The sequence below is a fragment of the Lepeophtheirus salmonis genome, chromosome 1 (genome assembly GCF_016086655.4).
Source record: "Lepeophtheirus salmonis chromosome 1, UVic_Lsal_1.4, whole genome shotgun sequence".
NCBI classification, from domain to species: domain Eukaryota; kingdom Metazoa; phylum Arthropoda; class Copepoda; order Siphonostomatoida; family Caligidae; genus Lepeophtheirus; species Lepeophtheirus salmonis.
Genome location: NC_052131.2, coordinates 5,172,018 through 5,195,014, shown reverse-complemented (window position 1 = coordinate 5,195,014; position 22,997 = coordinate 5,172,018). Strand labels below are relative to the sequence as shown.

Here is a 22,997-nt window from a genome sequence, read left to right as displayed (position 1 = left end):
AGGAAGAAAACGAACAATTGATGTAAATCAATTGTGGACTCTGTTCTTCCTATGCTGGGTGTAGAGGAACCATTGAAATTTAGCCACGGGGTGAAACACTAGAGATGAATTCTTCAAGGAATTAAGACTTTCAGCAATTCGACAATTGTGGAGCGAGTCCACAATTGTCACACCAACGACGTTCTTGTATATTTCAAGAATTAAAAAAATGATTAAGCCGTATAATAAAAAGCTTTAAAGCTCTCTTAATTCCGTGCTACATAGTGTTAGAAACCATATCTATTTCAAGTGTTTCCAAGAAAAGCCATCGAAAGCCAAATTGTGGATTCCCCGGTGGATTTGGTGCGTACACTTTTCCTTCGATTAGGCTGTAAATCCTTGGAAGATGTACTGGAAAACTCAAAAGAAATATTTTGCACTCAAAAGAAAAGTGGTTCCACTACAGGATGGCTACTTCAGCCCTTTTTACAAATAAATTGAGAGTCGAAGATACAGTGAGAGACTGCACATTCTGTAAGTCCAGTTTAGAGACTTCAAGATATCTGTTTTGAGAATGCCCAAAAGGGATTAACATTGTGCACATGACCACTGAGTTTTTGAGGAAATACTACAATTCAGAACTAAAGATATGGGATTGTCTTGTAATATCACCGCCTAAATATAGAAAAATAGAATACTTAATAACTAAGGCGCTATTTATTCTTTACGCCGCAAGAAGTAAGAACTTTTATATACCTACAAGTCTGGAACTCCTCCTAAGATCCACAAAGTGCTGGAGAGGTTTGATATGAACGGAAATTGAATTGTATTAAAGTTTTATTTTTTAACTTAATTGTTTAGTAGATTTTCGTTAAGATGTTATTATCTATTTTCATTTATTCATACTTATTTTTGTTTATTTGAACAATGCATAACAAATGATTGCCACTATTTTTATATTAATTAATTAATATTATTTTGTGATTAAGTTGTTACGTTTTTTTGGAATGTGTAGATATATAAAATTAATGTACAGGGAATAAAGTAATTATGCAATTTAAAAAAACAAAAAACATAAATAATTTATTGTTATATGTTAAATTTAAGAAAAACTTTAATATAAATTATTAATAATATAAGGGATACGCATGTTTTGAGAACTACGTATTGAAAGTTATAATAATAGTATTATTTGTAAATCTATATTTAAAGGGTTAAATGGACATTGATTATTTTTTAAAGGGATGCTTGTTTTAGTCTTTGTCTGATGACTGAATTTAAAAGTCCAGAGCTATTCACAAAAATTTTTAAACATTATATGGAAAAAACTTGAAAAATTAAATTTTTTGGAAAAAAACTTGAAAAATTAATTTTTTTGGAAAAAAACTTAAAATGTTAATTTTTTGTAGAAAATTTCAAAAATTCAAAGCAGCTTTTCAGAGAAAATTAAATTTTTTGGAACAAAAAATTTAAAAATTACATCTGGGGAAAAAAATAAAGATTTTTTTTTTTTTGTAAATTTAAATATGGGGGGGGGGAAGGGGTTACAGCCCCTCCAGCCTAACTCCTGCGGACACCCTGTATATACCATCATATCAAGGGTAATGAACTGTTCTTACGTTCTTTTCCATGTTCCATTTCTTCCTCGATATGTTGCAAGAAAAGAGACAAAGCGTTGAATCATAAAGATCCTTATGCGTCTGTTTAATTAGGAAATAGGGTCAAGGTTTGTCATTGGGAGAAATTGTCGTTTGACTTCTTTCTTTTACATACATATATTCATATCGATCACATCGTCTTTTCAAATAATATACCCTTGTCTCAAGGAAAGAAACGATCTAAAAATAATTATAATCTATGTATTTTCTAAAGTTTTCTACTTCGTACTCATTAATATACGTATATATAAATGCAAGGGGATTGTGAAATCATATAATATATTCACGGTCCATGACGTCAAGTATTAGTATTACCTACCTGTTCCAAATTTTTGATAATATTTTGTTTAAACATGCATCATTATCAAAAATTCCACACAAAATATTCACGTCACAAAAAGCACAGAGTATTTTATTTAATTTGAATCCCTGGAAATGACAAGTCTCATCAAAATAATAGATAATGAAGTACAATTAAATTAATTAAAACGCAAATCCCTGAATACATGAAGGAAAATCATATTTTGTATAATATGTCATGTACAAAATGTAACTTGTACATGACATATTATTAGTGATGGGACGACTATCGGAATCGGAGGATCGGGTGTTTATTTTCTACAATCAGAATTGGCATCTGGTAAATAATGTTTAATTTCTGATTCTTACGTATTGTTATTTAAGAAAAAGCTTGTGGGATAGGGTAATCGCATTCCTTTATCCTTTATAATTAAAATAATTCATGTGTGTGAGTGTCATGGCTCACTGCTAAATGATTATGGTAAAAAGGTTGCGGACAAAAACGTTGATGTAGTAATATAGTTGTGTAGTAACATTGCTGTGTATATTATCGTTGTGGGTGATATCATTATGAGTGATTTCATTGCAAAGCAATATTATCATATGTAATTTTGTTGCAATATATATTCCAAAGGATAAAGCTAAGGAATGATGATGAGACATGCCGTGATGGAACCCTTTTAATGCACTATAATCATCCTGACCCAAAGGTTGTGTAGGTGAACTGCTGGTCCCGAGACAAGTTAAATTTATCCACCGCCACTTCCCTTGGCATCAAGGAACCCTTATAATTTCCCAAAATAAGCTCTGGTCCTCAGATTGTACGAGTGAAGTACTGGGCCCCAAGGCAGTTTAAGCTCCCCTACCGCCGCGGTTTGAATATACTTACATCAAATGGACAGAAACAACACAAAATGTTGTATATAAGGTTTTACAATAGGCATTTAGCTATTAAAGGTTATAGTAAATTGTTTTAGTTTAGAATTTTAACATAAATTAGCTATTTTTCATTGGCTATCTTTAAGATAGCGTGTTCGTGCTAGTATAATGTAAATATTATTTAGATTGAATAAGGAAAGCGATTTATTTTATCAATTGTAATTCTTAGAAATTAAGAGCAAAATCATATTTTTTAAGAATTGTTTAAAATCGCATCAGAATGGAAATTTTTTACTAGAATCACGTCGGATTTTTTTTTGAATCTTTCCATCACTACTTACTATTTTATAACATCAATAAAAAAATGAAAGTTTTCAGAACTGAGTATCTAACCTACACGCCAAATTCACATGATAGACCCTGAAAATTTGAATAATGTTTGAGAGGAGAGAAGCTTAGCTGTCATGACCTGGTATTAAATTAGCTTCGAGCAGCTAAAAGATGGAGTAAATAAATACAAACGCTACCACATATCTAGCAATGATATAAGCAGGAACTACAGTGATTTTGATCTTCAATTATATTCCGATTTCAACAAACGCTTACACTTACGAGGGAAGTCCATAGGGGCTGAGTTGGATAGCTGAAGCCCCCTCCCCAATTAAGGAATTTTTGCTTTTCACTATTTTTTTTTTACCTCATTCGGGGAAATTATGGAACAGAGAATAAAATTTAAAAAATAATAAGTTTTTGGTGAATAGCTATGGATTTTTGAAATTTTCCAAAAAAAATCATTTTTTGTAAACAGTTGTGGATTTTGAAATTTTTTTTTACAAAAAAAAATAACTTTCTTTTCTATTTTTGTTATATTTGAATTTTTTTTCGAAAAAACTTAATTCTCTGTGATTAGTTATGGATTTTTGAAGTATTTTCGTGAAAAAGCAATGGAATTTTGAATTTTTTTTCCAAAAAATTTAATTTCTTGTAAACAGTTGTGGATTTTTGAATTTTTTTCTCGAAAAATTTAATTTCTTGTTAAGAACTATGGATTTTTGAAACGTGTTCAATATTATTTCTTCTTAATTTTTTGACCCCTTTTGTACAGGCTAGCATTATAGTATTACCCCTGTATTATAAATGAAATATATTATTATGAAGTTATGAAAAAAAATCATGTTATAAATTTCAAATAATATACTATCATATATGCATGAAAACAAATTTGAAGATGAGAATTCCATCTTTAATATTCGTCAAAAAATTGGCAAATCTAAATTCTTGAAGAAAATTCCAAACACTGTTTTCGTACTTTCAAAAAAAAAAAAAAAAAAGTTATGGAGAATAATGTCGTTAAAAAATGTTTAATAGTAAGTAAAAAAAAAAGATACAGAAATTGAAAAAAAGTAAAAATTATTCTGAAGATGACTGATATTTCAGTTAATTATCATATCAAATTTATGCAATATTCCATTTAAAATTAATTTATTTGCACATAAAAAAAAAAGTGCAATTTTTACTAATTTCTTATTTTGCCCATAACTTTTTTGATTTTGAATAAATTTAGAAAACGTTGTTATTCGTATATGTGTTTTTTGAGACGCTCGTCATTTTTGATTCATAACTCAATCCTATATTTAGCCTCCTTGAGCTCCAAAAAACAACTTTTGTGTTTTGGGTATAGAATTAGCCCCCCTTTTTAAGACCCCTCACGAAATCATAACCCCTGTTTTAGCCAAACACCTTAAAAAAAAGGCAACCATTACAAAGTTCAGCTTTCTTTGTTCAACGGTGTGGGGACCCATAAGGACACACACAAACTCTCTATGTATATTCTCTTTATGTATATATATAGATTTAATTATGCATTTTATATATGAAAAAAAATACCACAAAGATAGGCCAAATGCTTACTTCTGATAAAAAAAGTCAACACCATATTGTCTACATATATTGTTCAAATAATGATCCAAAAATAAGAAAGCGCACCGCACCCTCAGCAACAGTTTTTCCTTTTCCAATTTTTATAGGTAGTTGCCACATTACAAACATGTCAACTGTCTCGCTCCCGCCTTCTACTTGCGCTCTTAATTAAAAATTCCGTCTCTAGGAATAGTATAAAAATGCTAATTAAAAATGAATGAAATCTTGCAGGCGTTTAGGTCAACTCATATTTCAAAAAATGAATGTGGCTTAGTAATAATTGTCATATAATGTTCCGAAGCTTTTATTATTATTTAATCTTGAAGAGAGAACATATAAATATTGAACATAAGCTGTATATTGCGAATTTTTCTTAAATTTTGTTATGCCAATATGTTTTATACCCTATTGAAGATTATTATGGATAAATTTTTTATACTGTCTTTTTAGAGAATTCTATATATATAATTTAAAAAAAGTATAGTTTTATGCCATTTTATGTGTTACGAAACTTCTTATCCATCAGCTGTTCAAGCAACATAATACGTGAGGGAAAAAAAGATTAGAGGAATCCCTCTTTTGTGTACTGATGACTTATTGGTTAAGTTATCTTCTAAATTATTAAAGAAAAATTTGAATGTTATTCGAATCCTAAATACTTATAGCACGGCAACATTTTCAAAACACAATGTATTTCTTTTATCGGATTCAAACAAAATTTGCGTTCACACGAGGAAGACATCTGCTTAATCTAAGCCGATTAGGAATGTTGCTCTTTCCTATTATAAATTGTTAGAGAAGGGAAAATAAGCACATTCTGCGTGTAAAAATTAACTCTTTTTAACTTGTATTATCGGTTTGTACAAGTTACAACTTTTACAAGCAGATTGTACAAGTTATTTTATGCATAAACGGCGTTGTTAGATTTTTCCACTCTAGAAGCATTTTTCAAGATATATCGTTTTAGGTGAAAGGGAACAGCGGACACACAAGCTCAAAGCAGATAAATATGTTTCGTTTTCCTCAGAAAATATTTCTGAGGCGGGGCCTCAGTCTTCTAAGCCTCCGCTCGTAACAAAGATCAGGGGCGTTCGCAGGGGTTGGGCTGGAGTTGCTGTAGCCACCTTTCTCCCAACTAAGGAATGTTTGCTTTTAATATAAAATGTTATATTTGATTTTTTTTTCAAAAAGTTTAATGTTTGAAATTTAATTTAATTTCTTCAAATTTTTTATCCAAAAAAGCCCCTTGCAAATTACAAAATTTAGCTCTTTAGTTGCAAATTTAATATTGGAAATTTTTTCCAAAAATTTAATTTTCTGTAAATAGCTATGGATTTTTGAAATTTTTCTCCAAAAAATTTAATATTTGATTTTGTTTTCCGAAAAATAACATTTCTTATAAACAGCTGTAGATTTCTTATTTATTTTTCCAAAAAAATATTTTTTTGCGAACATTTGAATATACATATATATATAAAATCCTAAAAACACACCTGAATTGTAACTATTTAGGAAAGGATGTTCACTACTCAGGAATTAAAAAAATAATTACAACTGTTAAGGAAAAGAAAAATCCTTTTTCAACCTACCAATTAAAAAAAAACAAAAAACGAGGTGGCTACAATGTTCACCTAAATTACATCACTGTATATACCTATTACCTTGATTTATTTTTCAAACAATCATTCAGGTTAAAAAGAACCTAATAATAGACAAAATTTCTCTAGATATATGGGGGGGGGAGGGGGTGATTGGATAATTCCTTTTATATTTATATTATAAACTTTTAAATATATTGATGTAGTATAAAAGTTTTAAAATGAAAAATTAGAAAAAGTTTTTTGTCAAAAAGAAAAATGATCATTCTACAATAAGTGCTACAAAGTAGGCGTACATAAATAGTATTATTTTGAGGAACGAACGTTGTACCTTTATTTATTTAGCAGATATTCTTTGTGGACTTCCTTATCAAGTTATCAGTAGGCCATTCGTTTCCATGCATTTCCTTGGTTATTATGTGTACGTATATCCCTACTATTGTATGCGCTTTTAGTCTCTTATGATCATCAAAATATGTATATTTGAATATTGGAGTATATATTAAAATAATCTAAAAAGTCAATTGAACTAATCACTCGATACTTCTCCTTTCTTTCTCTCTTTCTTCTTCTTTTTCCTTTTTTTAATGTACATATTCTTCTTCTTCTTATATTCTACGATCAAATTGAATCAAAGCAGCTTGATCTAGCTACGCCGTAGAGTAAAAACGCATACCCGGATAAATCTTTCAACGTGCTCTCCTTTCTATTTCAAGTTTTTCATAATAATAATTTTATTATTATTATTATTTACATCACTCAGTTGTTTCTTTACATTGAGTGAGTGCGTGTCAACTCGAGCGCACATATTTGTTCCGAGTAGAAAAATAAAGATAGTATTTTTCATTGTTTTCTTTCTTCTACGCAAACAACCATTGGCTGTCCCGTTACAATAGATATTAATCATCCATTCTTATTCTTACCTATATATAAACTTTTAGTCATGAGCAATTTGAATCATTAGAGGTAAGAAAATCCCTGAAAAGTTAGCTCGTATTAATTTTATTTAAATTTGTTAAATGATATTTATTTCCGTTCTACTATTAGTTGCTGTTATTGTGACTTCCAGTAACTGAGCGTAGTAATTATATTGTTTTAATTAATCAAATGAAATTATTTCAATGTAAAAGTAGAGTGTTCATTGTGTCCTTGGGTCAGTATTTTATCTATTACCTCTGGTTGTTCGTATAATTGTGGCTATTCGTGATGCCAAAGACGTCTCTCATTCTCTCTCTCCGTATATGTAGATCTGAATGAGATATGTAGGCGTGTTAACGACGACAGTACAAAATGAAGCCTTTTAGGTAATATTATTATGTTGGAACCTGGTGGGGCTCACTCACCTATGTATGTACGATTATAACTGAGTTATGATTACTTTAAAGACCCCACATATCGATGGATGTGTGTGTTGAAGCAGGAACCTACCTAAAACTTTAAGTAATGATGGATGTTGGCCCGGAAATGATGTCTTCTATTTGGCAGTGAATGTATTTAATAATGATGTAGGGCCGTCTGCAGGATTATATTTTTGGGGGCTTGGTTTTTGGATTTACAAAAATAATTCAATAAGTAAAATTTTTTGAGAAAAAAAAATTAAAAAATTCACAGCTGTTGACAAAAAATTTCAAGTATTTAATTTTTGGAAGAAAATTTCAAAAATCCACAGCTGCTCACAAATAAAATAATAATCAAAAATCTATAGCTATTCAGATAATTTTACATACCGCTCCTCCAGAACCCCCCTGCGGACGCCCTTTTAAATGATCCTCTCTCGCTCTTTCTCTCACGGGACTTCGAAGACGACAGACATCATAGTAGCACAATAATAAATATAAATTGTATATAAATGTTATATAATCTTCATTTAACTAAAAATAAGTTAAGACTGATTAGTTATGAAGGATCCATCCATCTTTGCTGCCTATCATGACTTAAGGATTAATGATGATATAATTTATCTTAAGGGTTAAACTAGTCAATATAGTCTATGTGTGACTCCTAGTCAAAAATATTCTCCCAAAATAGCTACAAATTATAATTTAATATCCAATTTATAATAATATTATTTATGTAGTCGAGTAGGAGTTGAGAAGACGAAGGGTTATTAGTGTGGGAGTGAGACTGCTTGTTCATCGTTATAAATCATCAAACTTATTAGTTATTACTCAGAAGGTTTTTATTTAACACATACACACGTCATTATGCCTATTTTTTACCATACAAGTTTGTTATTCCTGGCAACCTGAACAGTGTTTTTTTTTGTTTTCTTACGCTTTCATCATGATATTAACATTCTTGAGGAGGGAACATATATAGGGGCGTCTGCATGACTATATTTTGGGGAGGCCTTGGTTTTTCGAATTTTTTGTGGAAACAACATTCGAAAAATTAAATTGGGTCTGAATTTTTTTTTATAAATCCAGAGCTATTTAGAAAAATTATATAAAATATAATATATATTTTTTTTAAAAGTTCAAAAATCCCCAGCTTTTCACAAAAGATAAAAATTTTTGGAAGAAAATTTTAAAAATTGAATTTCAAATATTACATTTTTTGAAAAAAAATTCTAGTAAGTAGAAAAAAAATCCTTTTTTTTTTTTGGGGGAGTTACAGCCCCTCCAGCCCAACCCATGCGGACGCCCATGATATAAGTATAAAGTGTAACCACTTCAGGAGTGTGTGGAGTAATCCCGATATTTTAATGTTTGGCTTGGCTGGTGTAATTATGAATGACTCATAATTAATATGGCGATAAATATGACCCAGTTAATAAATGACGAAGAGTAACGATGAAGATCTATTGGGAAGGTATCAGGGTGTGGTGGTAATAATAATGATAAAACATTTATTGCTACACTTCAAATAAAATATAGATTCAGCACGGGTACATGTAAAAATAACTTTAACTTTTGGTGCCCTCGCAACAGTTTACAGTATTAGGTATCATACTGTAGTCCATCCTGAACGAGTTCTAGGGATGTTATTGTTCAGTTAGTCACCGATATCAGAATTCATTCAAAAACTGGAGAGGCTGGAGACGTCCCGAGATTCCACGGCTAGATGGATGGGGCTTGAAAAGGTTGAATATTGTCTAAAAGCTGTGTCCTTTCAATCATAAATTTAGGGCATTTATAAACCAGATGAAGTGGTTCTTCATCTCTTAAACAACACCCACGACATAGTTGGCTATCTTCATGGTACTTAATATGATAGTGTGGGCGTGGTACATCTGATAAACTGAACCAAGGGGCTCAGTTTTCCTTTAGAAAAATCCAAGAGATGCTTCCACCTCTCAGGTCTAACTCTTGGGAGCATCGCACGGCTTTGACGGCTATAGTCAAGGCTCGACCAAAGTGTCAGCCTTTGTCTATGAAAATGGTAGTTATACATTTGTATTTGTGTATAATAGCCAAAATTTCTTTATAAAAATAATGAAATGGCGAATATATATATATATCATATAAAAGATGAGGGATCTACAAGAAATTGTATTCCTGTTCTTTTGGAAAGGGAACATATTTCTTTGGTTATTTATCGAAAAGGATAAATTAGGAAATAGCTTATCATGCGAGATGAGACAATCGACAGCTGACAACAAAACACATCGTGTATTTTTGTGTCGACGAGGTAATGCCGTGATTATTGATAATGTCCTTCTTTATTCCCTTCTCTCCTTCCTCCCTTGTTACAGCTGATTGTAGCCGATCTAATGAAACGTCATGCGTATTAATCTTTCTCTCTTCCAAAACATTCTTCAAATTCCTAGGGTTACCATCTTGATTTTCAGTTTCTTTTTTTTTTAACGCCCAATTCTACAATAGATTTTCTTTGCTGGTTATAAGTGTAGGTCCTTGTTGAACTCAGAGTAGAATTGAGGATCAATGACATAGTCATTCCTGCCTATGTCCTTTGTTAGATACGGTGTGCGCCTTGCTCTTATTTCGTTCGTCTTACAGCTACCAAATTTAATCAAACGCCAAGACAGCTAAGAGGCTCTCCTTTCAAACATTCCTCAAATTGTCAAGGTTACCATATTAATACTTAACCGAAATCCATAAGATTTACAACCCTACCTACGGTCTATGGAGTATTGTTGGGTGTAGTGTAAATGCGTTTTGTTTTTTCCTTGAGAAAATAAGCTGGGATCTAAAATAATAGCTAGTGTTATGTCGGCCCTTGTTAAGGACTGCGATCAAGTCCCACTTGTTTTTCTTTTTTTAAGTTATATATAATAGAATAAACTATATAATTAAGAAACGATATAAGACGTTCGTATTATAATGAAAAAATGAATATTTTTTACAAGATATGTGTAGTAATTTTAATACATCTTTCATATATCTTATTTGGCTGAATAAATCTTCGATATTTTTATGAAAAATTCCGAAGACCGAATAATCTTAGGACCGATAATGGTCTCAAGGACTGGTACCAATGATAGACAGTCCTAAGACTGGACTAGACCGAATAAATAAGGACTAACACAGCACTAATATGAAGTACCTAGGTTAACATTTCAAAGAAGTCAATTCTATACTCAGTTTGATGGGCTTTTATTTTAGCTTGCTTTAATGCAAAATATTGCATAAGAAAGAAAGAAAGAGAGGGGCTTATGCCTTAGTAATGACTCCCGCTTCGTCTAATTAAATATTAAAGAAATACTCTCTAGGTAGGTACTGAAGGTATAAGTCGTTAATGTGAAATTTGAGACTTGCGATTACATTATTATTATTAAATGTAAAGGGGAGGGGGCGGCAGTAATCGTATTAAATCTGAATGATTGGAGGAGTTGTATTGAATCTAGGACTCTATTTGATTCATTACATATGTGAGGGGTGTGTAAAGTTTCTGACCGAGCAAAGATACAATACATTTTTATGAATTTTTATTCCTGAACATTGTCTCCGAGTAACTCTACACACACACACATCTCTCAGGGATGCTCCCAACTCTGTAACCCATTCAAATAGTACTAGGACTTTTTTTCTGCGAAATAATTGTTCACGGGACACTTTGGCTCATTTACACGGAGTTGGATTGACTTGAACGCGTTAAATGTTAACACAACAAGCCTTATTATGTCTGCTAATGTTTGAATCTATTTAAAGGTTACACTTTCAAAAGTAAATATTTAATGACGGCTCGATACTCGATTTATTCCATTTTCACGAAAATACTCTCATCAACCCACTCAAACGGCTATTGCATAACAAATACGCGTCAAAAATGGCTTAAACTTTGGTGAGTAGCTGTCAATAGATGTAACTAGCTTTCATTTAATGGGATGCAGCCATCTTCCCGTTAAGGTCGGGAACTTTTCAGACCACTCTTGTACATTACATGAAACTTTTCAGACCACTCTTGTACATTACATGAAGTTGTGATGGGCCGGAAGATAAGATTTTTCCTTTGCAGGACACTAAAGGAACTAATTTTTGGCAAAAACAAAACAAAAAAAAACCCACAAAACAACTTTATTTTTTGAATATTTACGGATTTTAGAAAAAAATTAAACATCAAATTGTATATTTGAATTTTCAATTTATTTTTTAATTCGAAATCGGCATCGTTCAATGTATGAATTTAAAATTAGGATGATTACAGTATATATTGAAGATGTCTGAATATGGAATAAGTCAACTAAAAATAGATTTTACAAAAATACTTGTTGTATTTCTATATTTTATATAAATTCGTGATTAAATGTATAAAGTCCATCCACAAATTCATTTTTATATTTCTCTTGACTTATACATTCTATAATATGTACAGGCTGGGGATTTAAATCAAGAACCAGTTTAGATCTAAATATATTGACAAACCTGAGATGGTCTATGTTTATGAAGGAGTGTTCATCCAAGCTGACAAACCTATATAAGAAATAAAATATTTCAGATGTCCTCCGAATACAAACTCCGTGCGGTTATTAATGTGTGACTAATGTGACATTTGCGCACCCACAATAACGCAAATAACTCCATAGATAATGATATTGGAAAGCTTAAATTGATGTTAACAGATCAAGTGCTACAATAGAACTTTAAATCTTTGCGTTTGTCCAAATTGGGTAATCGGAACCGAATTTATTCCGTAAAAACCAATATTTTTAGGAACTTTATGTTATGGGCAAAGGAAATGGGGCCTACTAGCTCGACGGATCTGAAGCCTTGGACTACTATGTGTGGGGCATTTTGGAGATGGAGTTTTGCAAATAACAATGTTGATTCCTGCGGGAATTCCATTTTCGAGGCAGTGGCTGCAATAGACAAGAATTTCCTGATTAAGACTGTTACAAGTTCAGGGCAAGGTTGGAAGCAGTTATTGAGTGATTGACTCCACTATGGTCTCCGTCATGTAAGTCAGAAGATTGGTGAAATACTGTTTTTTTGAGGGGGGCGGCTACAGCCCCTCCGGTTTACAGCCTACGGACACCACTGAGTTGCATAATTGTGAAATACACATTTATACCTGTGGGTTAAAAGTCTACAGGGTTGATCTTATCTAGTGGTGCCCATTTTATTATTTTCAATCCGGAATCGCCAACACAAATTTATACAAAGTTTTGCACTTTTCTGATAAAATGATCACCGTTGATGCTGCTGTGAATAATCAGCTACAACACAACCGATCATCCAGCCAAATTTCAGCTTCAACGATAACTATCTTGAAAACAAATCTATTCCCCCGAAACCATGGTTTTGGGCGTGGTGGAGTCTGTCTTTTCATTTTTCTGGAGAGGAAGCACAGGCTTAATGCAGACGCCTACATTGATCTTCTGGATAAGAAAGTGCTTCTTAGGACCAAATAAAAGTTTGGGACAACGTTGTTTTCACTCAAGACGGAACTCCGTGTCATTGAGTAGCTAAGATCCAGGCCTTCCGGAGAGACATCTTTCCGTACTTTTGGATCTTAAATTGTGGCCGCCCTCCTCTCTGGACACAAACCCCTTGGACTACTCTATCTAGGTGGTTCTGGAAGGAAGGGTGCGTTCTACTCCTCACTGGAGTGTCCAGTCTTTAGAGGCTTCCATCAGGAAGGAGAGGACGAAGCTCAAGTCTGTCTACATAGTCAAGGTGTGCAAGGGATTTAGGCATCGTATTGAGATTATTATGAGAGCTCAGGGATCACTTATTGAATAAAAGTTGTGCCGAGCACATTTTTCATATAATTTTGTAAAATAACTGTCCTCACAAAACCTCCCATTTAAATTTTATTCTTGAAACAAAGTAAAATGTGTACCACTGGATAAGATCCACTCTGTATGTGTAATCTCGAGAGATTATTCATTTAATACATATTCGACATCTAATTAAATGAAGGTAATTTTATTAAGTAAGTAAAAAAAGGATTCCCTGGGAATTTCCTGTTGGGGTAGTACTCCAATAAATCATAGGAGATAAACCCCGGTTTGTACTTACTAATTATGCCTAAAATAAACCATACACAGGTTGTAAACAAGTTCTTACTAGTAAATAGTAAGGAAATAAACTAACTTCTAAAAATGAAATGATATCTCCACTTTAAATTAAGACTAGTAGCTACAATATAAGTCCTTGAGCTGTCAAAACACTGCATCTCAACAGAATGTGATTGTTCTTTAAATGTTCATAGGCTGAGATCCTTCATCATAAACTGGTGTGTTTACTTATTTATTGCTAGATATAATATATATTATATCTAACAATGTTGTTAGGTACTGGCGCATTTTAAACAATACTGTACTAAATGTATACCCATACTAGCATCACTGCTATATCATTTAAAAAAATACCTCTCGACCAGGTAACCTCTCCCCATTTCGGACGTCAAACAAAATATTTCTGCGGAAATTCCTGTAAGTTCATTTAATTGTACTTAGAGACATTATTCTTCCATATTTTTAATCATATAAGTATCGAAAATTACCAATGTTCCGATACTTTCATTTGTACCGGAACCGATACGAAAAGTTGGTTTCGTGAGTATCTACTAAAGACCCTATACAGCTGGGGTTCTTAACCCTATTGGAGGTTCTGAACCCTGCACCGAACTCCATCATGATTCAAAAAATAAAATATGATTTCTTCAGAATATAAGTATATATTTTATTAGTGCACATAATAATCTTGTGTTCTTGTATTTCCCATCTCCGTGCAGCTTTAGGAAGTGTTCCATTCAGTTTTGCCGGTGCTAGATTAGAATGGTTCACCTTGGCAGTGAAAATCATGCATTGAGGACGTTGACTCCCATCTCTATATTTTATACACGTGAATCCATATTGTGCACACTTGTCGGACCACTTTTTTGGGGGGAATTGGAAGATTAAAAGCAATTAAGAGATTCCGTACAATTAAACCTTTTAGATTTTGACTACTGAGCGCACACAGTTCCCTACAGTGCAAATATCATAGCTTAGCAATGAGGCCTGATCAAGCGGAGCGTAAAATCACAAATAACAGGAAACTTTTTTGAATCTCACAGCGGGTCCACCCTCCTTGTTCTTTCATGTTGGTATACCCCCCCCCCCTCTGGCCGAAAGTCACGTCAGTGGATGCAAGGGGCTTGCCTAACCCGGTTAAAGCATTAAACGTAAAAGTAGCTGAAAAATATATTGGTGGACAGAAACTATTTTTTCTTCAATAGAGGTACAGTTTAGTTATTTTTTGGCAATCAAATTAGGAGTTATTATGTTTTCTAATATGTTTTACTTTATACAAGATTCGAAGTCGGGAAGAAGGACTTAGCTTAACTATAGAAATTTTTTATGATATGGAGTTTTAGTTAACCAAATAATTTGTTTATTCTAGTTCAAAGATTATGATGTTTATTCTGCGTTATTTTTTCATTTATAATTAATGTAAAAATATATATTTTATATTTAACTATGGAGTCCAAATCAAGTCTTATCTTAAATTAAACATTTATTATTTTAAATTAATAAATCATAAATGAAAACTCGTGCCTCTTCTCTTTGGTGGGGGGTTCAAAAAAGGAAAAATCAAAGAAAAATAATATAATTTCTTCCTTCCCTACTGCAATTTTAGAGTGTGAGCTAAGCGTGCTTCATCAATAAATTATTTATTTCTTAAATTACTCTTTATTACGTCCACGCCTACGTCAGTCGTAAGAAAAATGACAGAGTGAGGTCATATGAAAAGCGACATCTTGTGAAAAAGTGTTGAAACGCCTCACCATTGTATCTCCTGAGGCTAACAGTCATGTTTCGCTGCTTCTTGGTCTAAATCTTTAAACCCGGCTAAGACCACTGCTCTAAAGGATTGAGGAAACAAAGACGGTGGAAATAAAAATGAATAAAAAGAACATGAATCATAAGTATTATCACACCCGCGATCAAAAAATAAAAAGGGATGGGGGATATTTGTTGAGCATGAGCAGAGGTAAACTCTATTGCTTCTTTAGAATTATTCCATCACAAACAATGACACAGGCAAAAGATAAACATAGTTCAATTGGACAATTTTTGTACCTATCAATATTCAAAGTGAGGTTTTTTTCCCTCTCTAGTATGTCTGTCGCCTCTTTGCATAGAGCCTCTTGTGTACATACTACTGAATAATTAACGACAAGATTGATATCCCATTGGATGGTGATATTAAATCTACATATTATTGAGGCTGTAAATTATGACTAATTGATAACAGTATTCTGTTGCACATTTAAGTGTCCAGTCAGAGTCATATCTCTCATATTCGTTCATTATATCTATCTGTAAGTAATGTCTATTTATAGATCAAAGTGAAATGATAACATCCATTAACATTTGCTACAAATTACAATCTCTAGTGTTGTACTTTATATAGCAGATAAATTGAAAAGATATTTAAAGGTTGATTACGAACGAACTACATGGAATGAACCATATTTTTTATTTTATTTGAAAGCTACGTTTCATGCCATTCAATTATTTATAATTAGATCCGCCCCTCTCGATAACTTGGGCAACATGGTGCCGAAAGCTTTGGTTGGCCCAAGAGACCTCGTGAAGATGTTTTAGCACTTTAGGCACTTCTTGGATGGATGGAGTATCTGAAGTAAGAAATTACACCTTCCACCACCCCACAAGCTAATAAGGGTGCAGGATGTCTTGAAAACAAAGTGTTCTCACTTTTCCAGCCTGGAACCTACAAATAGCACAGAAATGATCCAGGATCGAGCATGAGGCCTGTGTCAAGTATGTGTGGATCCCTGAAGGAGTTCCTTACCCGTACAATGGAAGAGCAGGATCCGGACGAGGTTGCCAGGGTCTGCCAAAGCTTCCGGCTCCGCGTGGCTGAGGATATGAGATCAAATGAAAAAATGGCATCAATTAACTAGCTTTAGGATACAAAAATTGCAACTTGTACAATCTGATTGGTACAACTATGCGTATGATTTTAATATAAATTCATGAAATGTTTGGTTTTTATTAAACTAATAATTAATGGGGGAAAATTGACGTATTCCCCATAAAAACAAGATTCCAAACATAATTTACTCCCAAGAAAACAATAAAAATCTATTATTATATTTTTTATTATTTCAAAATATGTATTAAACTCTTCTCCTCCCATCTGAAAAAATCGTCAATGATCAAACTCAGTTCTGTCCTGCTCTGCTTTTGTGAAAACCGAAGATTGTCACTTTGTGGGAAACCCAGAAATCTCTAGCATGGGTCCTCAAGGATTTGAGGGGATTGGCCTGTGCCTTTTCTTTAACTCCTTGGGCTACAGTTTGACTTTTTTGACAGAGCCCTTCTTCTTCTCTAACGTTTCGGACTAGCTGACGACGTAAACGGTTGTCCTGGAGACCCCCACAACTACTTAGAGTGCGAGTACGTAAATTCGTCGATTAAATTTTCTCGACTTGTTAGAAAAGTTAGCATGCTCAGGTTTATATATTTTGTTACTAATATATGGAAGTATTAATTAATTTTAATCACTCAACCTTAATTAATCATTGAATTAGTCAGTGTTCAGATTTAAATGGACCCCTGGTATTATTAAATCACTCAGTGGCAGGAGGGCCACAAAACTCTACATATTTCATGAGTTGTAGTAATAAAAATCCCACCTACTCAATAAAATATGTTTGTTCGAATTTGATAAATTATCCACCATTTAAATCGAGTCAAACCGAGTCCATAATTGTTTTTTTGAGTCTACACATTACTTTAAAAAAAAAAGAAGGATTTTGCATTTTTTCTTTGCGAAATACTCCATTTATGGTACAATTTGTATAATATACCTATGTATACAAGTTGCAACTTGTATACATAGGTATATTATACGTAAATCACAATCCATTCCAGAGATATATCCCCCAAGGTCACTACCACCAGGTACTACAACGGTACCATTGCTGCTACTACCTTATTATACCTTAAGCAAACTTCATCGCTAGAGGAGTATCTATCTATATTAAAATGTAATTTATTTGTTACATAGGGTTTCAGTTTGAAAATCCTAGACAGGGGGAAGGATAAAATCTCTCAATAGATTGAGACTAAAAAATAAAGTCCACTAGTGGGAGAACGATTGAATTTCCGTATACTTTCTGAGATCGGTGTTTGGACCGAGCCGTTGAAAAAATTATGTCTTGGTCCAACTCTCAACACTCAAATACATTGATGTATTTATTTGTTGGTTCATTCTGATTGGTTATAATTCCTTTATTTCATCATCCGCCTTGTTTATTGTTATTTATAATGGTTATACATACCTCCTACATTGTACATAACTGCAAAAGAAAGACAGAATCAAAAAGGTAGAGCCTAGTCCTTTTCTTAGTGCTGAAGGTTCTTTTAAAAATCTCAGTCATGATTAAAAACATACCTTGAGATGTATATATCCTGTTGAAGTTTACAGTAATACCTTCACATACGAACGAGTTTAATTCATACTATGGCCGCTACTAGGATTTTTCTTTGGGGTGATGGGATTTTGTAGAAAGCACAAATTTGACGAATAACATTCTTCCTTACAACCAAAAATTGACAAATAACCTAAATATTTGACAACTATGAATATTCATAATTTACAAATTGTGACAAGTTAAAATTAATTTGACAAAAAACTTTATTTTTTCGACAAGTTTGACAAGAAGGGAAGTTTACCATCACATCCTACCTAGTATGTACAAAGCCTGGTTTGTTTGTCGAAAAACTTGTAAGTCAAAGCAATTTATCCCATAAGAAGTAACTAAAAGAAATTATGACTTAAGGAGCTTGTATGTCGATGGAAATATTTGCTCGAAATCAACCTCGCATTTAAAAAAAAAACACTTCTTTGTTGGTTTACTTTTATCTCAAGGTATACATGTATTATTTTTGTAGTAATAATATAATATGTGGTATGTCAACATCTTGAACAAAAAAAGAAGAAACTCAAAATGATTTTTTTACTATATATATATACATACAGCCCAATATATCATATACATATTTGAGTTAATTATAGGCTTTGTATTCAAATTTGTGGAATGAGCTAAAATACGTAAGAGTCTTAGATTTATTTTAGAACCTTTATTTGATTGAAAAGACTTACTGGGTCAATCGTTATTATTTACCCATTTTAACATCCAAAGTATTAAAGTCCATCCTGGTTCCTGGGTGAATTAGGAAAAAAGTTTATTAACTATTAATTATTAAGTGAAACCGAAAGAACATGTTTTAGTTAATGTAACTGCCCTCAGAATTTATGGGTAGCTCCAGGCGGTGGCGGAAGCTGCTGTAGACTCTCTGGATATACTCGGCGCTCATGGAGGCTCAGGCCTTGTTGAGGCAGGTCTTCAGGGTGTGGGTACTGTTGGGACGTCCCCTGTAGGCCTTTGACTCCACGTGCGCCTAGATAGAGTAGTCTCTGGCGTTATCGTCTGGGCTCTGCGGCGGACAAAAGTCATTTGCACTGAAGTACATGTGTACCCGGACCCACTCTCGGGGGTTCTTTGCGGTGTGGACATACCTTTTGTGTCCATAATTATGACGTACTAATCAGTTTTCAGCCTGTGTACTGAAGGGAACCACACGGGATTCATATTCTTCCCGTTAGATCCACTAGTCCTAACATCATCACTGAAGCAGGGTGTTGGGTGGTGAAGATTGGAAACATATCGGTGCTCTTGTGGTACATAACCAAATGTCATGTCACACCTAGATCATTTTGCCCATCAGTTTTCTCAAGGTGGTTCAGGATTTTTTTTTTTTTGATGCTTTCCGATCTTAATCCGTATGGATATATTGTAAATTGTCTTCCTCGATGCTTTAGTCTGCTCCCAGATAGTCTTCTGGTACAACCCTGCACGTTGAAGTACTGCTATCTCAATCCTCTTCTCTTGCTGTGTGCTCATGGTAGCGAGTTGGACAAGGTTTTTTTTAGGAATATACATCTAATTATGTGTTCTAAAACATTGTTCATCGGAATATTGTAAAAAAACTTACTTTTAACCTCTAAAAATTTGCATCATAGATATGAGTAAATAATAACGGTTGCCCCAGTATATTGGGCCTAACTTGCCCTTTCAAATATTGTACAAAATAATTTATTATTTTATTGTATATAATTTGAAAAGTTACATTTTTTGGGAAAGAAAATTGAACGATTAAATTTTTTTGAAAAAAATTCAAATATCCACAACTATTCATAACAAATTAAATTTAATGAAAATAAATTTCATTTATTAAATTTTTTGGGAAAAAAATTCTCAAAATTCAGAGCTGTTTACAAAAAGTTAAATTTTTGTCCAAAAAATTTCTTTATGGCATAGTTAATCCCAAAAAATTATTTTTTATGAGAAAAAAATTTCAAAAATCCGGAACTGTACACCAAAAATAAATATTTTCGAAAAAGAAAATTGAAAAATTACATTTTTTGTAAAAAAAAATCAAGTATGCACACCTATTCACAAAAAATTTCAAATATAAAAAATATTAAAAAAATATTTCATATATTAAATTTTTTGGAAAAAAGTTTCCCAAAATTTAGAGCTTTTTCCAAAAAATTCTAAAATCCATAGTTATTCTCTAAAAATTAAATTTATTTGAAAAAAATTTCAAAAATCTAGAACTGTTCTTGGAAAATAAAGTTTTTTGGAAAACAATTAAAAATATTAAACTTTTTAGAAAAAAATTTCTAAAGTCCATTACTATTCACAAAAAAATTCAATTTTTTGGAAAGAAATGAAAAAAAAAGATTTAAATTTCAAAAATTACATTTTCATGTGGGAATAAAAAAATTCGTCATTTTTTTTTTTTTTTGGGGGTTTCAGCCACTCCAGCCCTCCCCCTTTGAATGCCCCTGATATTTATAGATTAAAAAAGCAAACAAACGTGTTGTCTTGTATATTATATATCTACATACTTTTGAAGTCTAAAGGGTGAGAGGGAGCGAATGAGGGTGGGGGGGGATGGATCTATGGATGGAAGGAAGCGTCTGATTATATGTACAGCTTTGAGTGTAATTCCATCTCATCTCTTCTTCTCTCTTCCCCCCTTCTCCCCAATTTTGAGTCATGTAAACATCATTAGTAAACGGAAATTTTAATCCAAATTCGATACTTAATAATTTATTTCCTTCTCTTAAATAGTTAATCTCACATAAATCCTCTTTTTTTTTTTTTACTTTACATTGGAGGAGAGATTTGAAAGAAATGATCGATATCAATTATTTTGTACAATAAAGATAGTTTTTGGAAACTGTATATCTACAGGGATGTTTGCAATTTTTTTATTTTATTTGGGGGATGGAGTTAAAAATGTCTTAGAAAAATAATTGAAAAATTAGATTTTTTTGAAAAAAAATTTCAAAAATCCATAACTATTCTAAAAAAAATTCAACAATCTAGAGCTGTTGACCAAAAATAATTTTTTTTTTTTCAAAAAAAATTCAAAAATCTAAAGCTGTTTACCAAAAATGTATATATATTTTTTTTTAATTTCAAAAATCTTGGGCTGTTCACCAAAAATTAAATTTCAAACATTACATTTTTTTAGTAGGAATAAAAAAAATTTGTGGGGGGAAGGCTTAAGCCCCTCCAGCCCTCCCCTTGTATACGCCCTATGTGTATGGAATTAAAAAAGCAAGTGAATGAAATTATATGAAGGAAAATTTGAAAAATCTATAGATATTCACTATACATTAAATTTTTTTGGAGAAAAAAATGGAAAATTAAATTTTTTGGGAATTGTTTTTCAAGAATTATATTAAATTTTCTAGTAAAAAGCAAAGATTATTTAATCTGTGGTGATACATGTAAAAAACAAACAAACAATAAATAGCATTGTAACTCTAACCATATCAAGAATGTTTGGTAAAAAAACAACTTTAAATAAGCACCCTCACCATATCTAGCAAGGACATTTGTAAGCAGGTATTACTCCGACGTTGATCTTCAATTAAGCTCTGAGTCTTGCACTTATCAATAAATGTACAGACGCGCGAGGGATTAGTTTATAATGAGATGTTTTCTCTTCAAGAATGAACGAAATAGGATAATAGCCTAGGAAAGAGAAAAAAAATATTCAAATGGCCATCTAAAAAAAAGAAAAAAATGTCGTACGAATTTAGGTCATATTTAATACAAATCTAAGTTATATCACTCAGGGGAGCTTCAGGTCGATCTGTCTTCTGGTACTGTTATACTAATTTTGCCCTTATTAATAGTGTTTGGAAAGACGTTGATTGGATGTACTCAAATTAAACTATGAATATCCCTACTATTGAATGTTATGATTGAAATCAGTTCAACAGTTGGAAATAATGACGTGATTAATTTACTACCTGTTCATTCCCAAATTTTTTGACTTGTATGTTTGTTTTGGACTTGCACCCCTAAGATTTAGGAAGGCGGGGCAGGGGACACCTCTAGTGAGTAATAGTGATGTGACGATCCCAAACAAAATTGGGATGCCGATTCTGATTATTTAATATTTCAAATAATAGTTAATAAATACCATTTTGCTATCATGGGTGTCGGAAGGCTTATATTTTAGTGAGGGCGTGGGTTTTTATAATTTTTTGATTTTTTATAATGATTAAAAATTGAAAAATTTTTTTTTTGAAAAAAAAATTGAAAGATTAAATTATTTGGGAAAAAAATTTGAAATATACACTTTGATATTTAATTTTTTTTCAAAAATCCTCAACTATTTACAAAAAAGTAATTTTTTTTTTAATACCTTTAACAAATAAGAATCTGTATCGCAAATTAAACATTCTTTTTCATATGACGATCCCAGAAAAACACGAGATTATCTGATTCTAATTAATTGTCAGATCACTCCTAAATGAATCGAAGCAAAAAAGAAGGAAAAAGGAGGTCCTCTAACTTCCCCAAAAGAGCTTCTTCATCCTCGACGACGACAACAACAATATAAGAGTATCCTTAATATAACATATAAATATTATTGTCTTGTGTCTTTTTTGTAGTGTGTACTGACTGTCAATATATTATGTATTGACTAACTAGTTATACTGTATACTATGTTTTTATCTTTAATAAACACGTCTCTCTATGTAGCCTCTCCCCCCTTATTATCCCCTTTTAATTAATTAAAAATACTGATTTTTTTTTCCACGAGGAATTGAAGCTAAATACATTAAGTTGTAAAAAATATGAACTGCCAGTATATTATAGATAAGACGAAGAAGCAAAACCGAAAATGAACGTAGTCACTCCAGAGGCGTCT

At 32.2% G+C, this 22,997-nt stretch overlaps 1 protein-coding gene and 1 long non-coding RNA gene across 7 annotated transcripts in view; one reads left to right on the top strand and one right to left on the bottom strand.

Moving 5' to 3' along the window:
- LOC121114820 (uncharacterized) overlaps nucleotides 1–22,997 on the top strand; it is a 50,898-nt gene that overhangs the window by 5,546 nt on the left and 22,355 nt on the right. Inside the window, exon 1 of one of the 3 annotated variants that reach the window (XM_040708901.2) lies at nucleotides 7,081–7,300. The exons of 1 other annotated variant lie outside the window; for it this stretch is intronic. The gene's annotated coding sequence lies outside the window, so the exon portion shown is untranslated. Of the gene's footprint in view, nucleotides 1–7,080; nucleotides 7,301–7,326; nucleotides 7,639–22,997 lie in introns of those variants that run through there. One more of the 3 variants, XM_071887399.1, reaches the window with a different exon arrangement.
- Nucleotides 17,192–22,819, bottom strand: LOC121114834 (uncharacterized). 4 transcript variants are annotated; one of them, XR_005863352.2, is made up of 4 exons: nucleotides 22,488–22,819; nucleotides 21,652–21,808; nucleotides 18,148–18,317; nucleotides 17,192–18,052 (listed from the first exon to the last, which is right to left on the bottom strand). It is a non-coding gene; the product is annotated as an uncharacterized lncRNA (long non-coding RNA). The 4 variants fall into 4 exon arrangements; XR_005863353.2 differs by lacking the exon at nucleotides 22,488–22,819 and adding an exon at nucleotides 21,869–22,478; XR_011779430.1 differs by having other exon boundaries at nucleotides 18,148–22,224.